At 40.2% G+C, this 3374-nt stretch overlaps 1 pseudogene; it reads right to left on the bottom strand.

The window, feature by feature from the left end:
* Positions 1–629: 629 nt before the first annotated feature.
* Positions 630–1481, bottom strand: LOC106974970 (60S ribosomal protein L22-like; annotated as a pseudogene).
* Positions 1482–3374: the final 1893 nt, after the last annotated feature.

Below are 3374 nucleotides of genomic sequence, written 5' to 3'. Positions count from 1 at the left end.
TGCGGTTATGATTGGCCAGGTATGTGTCATGGGCCCACTCCTGACATCAGGAGTGAGGTTACACTTTCAGATAGTAGAGCCGGAAACTAGAATCACTTTCCTGGAACCACATTACTATGCATTTTCTAGTCCTGATGCCTCTTGACGCAAGAAGGCACCAGCTGCTGGCAGGAGCTGGACTGGTGACAGCTTTCATCCCTGGCTGAGTGGGGCTACCTTGGAGACACTGCCCTGAGCTCTTGGGCTAAGGCACTGGCTCTCTTCATGCAGGGAAACTGTCCTGCACTAATGAGCCCTTTGTATTAAAGAATTACAGAATCAGGGGTGCCTGGGTGGTTCAGTTGGTTGAGCATCAGATTTTTGATTTTGGCTCAGGTCATGATCTCACAGTTCGTGAATTCAAGCCCTGCATCAGGCTCTGCACTGACAATGCAGAGCCTGACTGGGATTCTCAACCTCTCTCTCTCTGCCCCTCCTGTGTGTGCACTCTCTCTCTCTCTCTCAAAATAAATAAAATAAACATTAAAAAAAGAATGACAGAATCAGAATCACATGGTAGGAACTCAATGATACATGATGGTGGGTTAATGGCACTTTTTTTTCGTTTCTGTTTTTGTTTCCACGTTTACTCAAGAACTCATACAAAACGTTCCAAGTAAACAAGTTTTAATCCCATCTTCCTCCCCTTCTTCATTGTGGTTAATGTGGTTAAGGTATTTGGTAACTCTGTTTCCTGTTAGCAACTACATGCAGCCAAGCATGTTGATTATTCAAACATATATTATATATTGATATATATATGATATATGTACATATACATATCATATATATATCATATATGTATATATATATCATGTATGTATATATATATATATATGTATATATATTTTTTTTTTTTTTGGTGAGATACTTCAAATACTTTTTAGAAAAAGTCACTTCAGGAGTTAAGGTGATCTTGCTCTTGCTCCTTTCAAGGTATACAGCCCCTTCGCCAATATTCCCAGCTTTTCCATTCACTTTGATTCTTTCCCAAAAAATTGTTCCACGTTGGCAGCAGCCATGATTCCATCTTCTACAGGGTGGATGCAGTCAACGGTGAACTTCAGAACCCGCGTCTTTATTTGCCCCCCACAAGTTTTTTCATGGGTGCCATTGAGGCAGTGGAGGCAGAAAAGGGTTAATGGTATTTCCGTACCTCCTAGGGTGTGTGAGGGTAGTGGGCAACACACAGTCTGCAGCCCCCTGGCGGCTAATGGCTTCCCCCAGTCATTGAGTGATGTAAGAGAGAAAGCACAGTCTGTGGGGTCCGGCAGACTGAGTTCCATCCCAGTTCTACCACTTACTAGCTGAGTGACTTCTCTAAGCCCCACCTTCCTCACCTGTACAATGGGCCAACAATCCCCACCTCCCCCGGATTCTGACATGATCTATGAGATTACCTATGCACCGTGCCTGCATACAGTAAGCGCCCTAAAATGCTTCCTTCCCCTCTCCTCTTCTGTAGATTTTGGCCTGCTTTTAGCAAATTTGGAAGGTGCTGGATTTCTTTCGGTTTGGAAATGGACGGCTCCACCTGTAGGAGCAATTTGGAATGTTGAAAAGAACACCCAAGTAATATATTTGAAACTATCTAAATAAATTATACTTTAAAATAGAAGACATCACACATGATACTTTGGTAAGTAAACTAAGCTAATCATAATTCAATCTTTATGTTCCCGGACAAAATGACTTTAGATCTGAAGGGATACTAAAAATAAATATTGGAAAAAATTCCATTCACTTCACCCCACCCTTCCAAGGTCCGAATTCTATTTTCACTCTGAAGTTTCAAAATGGCTATAAATTTCCCTTCTCTGGTGGGTGAACTACCACTAGGGTGTAAATGTCTCACAAATGCTAACTCATAGGATGCTCTGCACACCATCCCAAGTTACTAAGAATAAAGAACATAGAGCCTTTCTAGAACAGTGCTATTTGAATAAATATTCTGGGGAAAGTACTTTGAGAACGGACTGTATTTCTAAAGATTTCTTAGTAATGATAATTCATCTCAGCCTGAGCAAGAATGGAGATTTGTACTTTAAAATAAATGGATAATGTATCCTAGCAACCTGGGGTTTAAAGCTTTTTATTAGTCTTCCTCTGCGCTTGGCATATCTAAGAGGAGAAACCGAAACATCATTAAATAGAGAGTTTATGTGTAAAGTGTGAGGTCTAAGAGACCTTCATTTTCTATTGCAGCTGAGAATGTCTTTGTCTAGAGTGTTGGTTGGCATACACAAGATGAAATATACACTTAAATTATGGCTTGACAAGTTTTATGTACCCGAGGAAGGTCTCAATTCTCGTTGATGGTTTTTGGGGGTTTTTTGCTGTTTCAATTAGCTTACTTATAAAGTGAGTATGTTATATTTATGCAACTATGTTGAATTTATGAACTTTATTTCTCATTTTATTTATCACCCTACTTCAAAAAAAAAAAAGAAAGAAATTGTGCAAAGAATGCATACCATTAGCGTCATCATTTATTTAACTGGGCAAGAGTCAACAAGGGGAATTAATTTATTGGGATTATCTAGGATTCTTCATTGCCTTACTTTCTTTAAAAAAATTTTTTTTAATGTTTATTTATTTTTGAGACAGGAGTGAGAGAGCATGAGAAGGGGAGGGGCAGAGAGAGAGGGAGACACAGAATGGGAAGCAGGCTCCAGGTTCTGAGCTGTTAGTACAAAGCCTGATGCAGGGCTCGAACTCACAAACTGTGAGATCATGACCTGAGCTGAAGTCAGACGCTCAACCAACTGAGCCACCCAGGCACCCCGTTATTGCCTTACTTTCAACTGGGGTTGGTTTCTCTTCCTAAGGAAAGATGTCCTTTCTTCCTGAACCAAAGACCGCTAAGAAGATTAAATGAGATAGCATGTAGTCAATATTGGCATAAAGCAAGTTTTCAGTAAACATTGCTTTTCTTTTCAGCCTCTTCCTATAACGGGTCGTCATGCCTTCCCATAACTGCTGACTTAACAGACAAGTAGTTCTCAAATTTCAGAGCATATCAGAATCATCCCAGAAATTTGTGAAATATACCACCACCTGATACCCACTTCAAAAGCACAGAATCAGAATTTTCGGGACTATGTCTCACAAGTCTATCTATGTACTTGATGGACACCAGGTATCAAAACTGCTGATCATAAGCTTTGTTTAAGTCAGAGCTGACACCAATTTCTGGGTTGATTTTGTCTCCCAAGTGTTGAATGAGTTCTGTATCAATTACAAAGAGAAATTTGGAGCTAGAAAGGCATTTAGAGAGTATCTGTTCCAACTTCCTCTTTTGCAGCTGAGACTGAATGCCAGAGAGGCTAAGTGAC

Source organism: Acinonyx jubatus, chromosome B1 (assembly GCF_027475565.1).
Source record: "Acinonyx jubatus isolate Ajub_Pintada_27869175 chromosome B1, VMU_Ajub_asm_v1.0, whole genome shotgun sequence".
NCBI classification, from domain to species: Eukaryota; Metazoa; Chordata; class Mammalia; order Carnivora; family Felidae; genus Acinonyx; species Acinonyx jubatus.
This window is presented reverse-complemented; position numbering and strand designations above follow the sequence as displayed.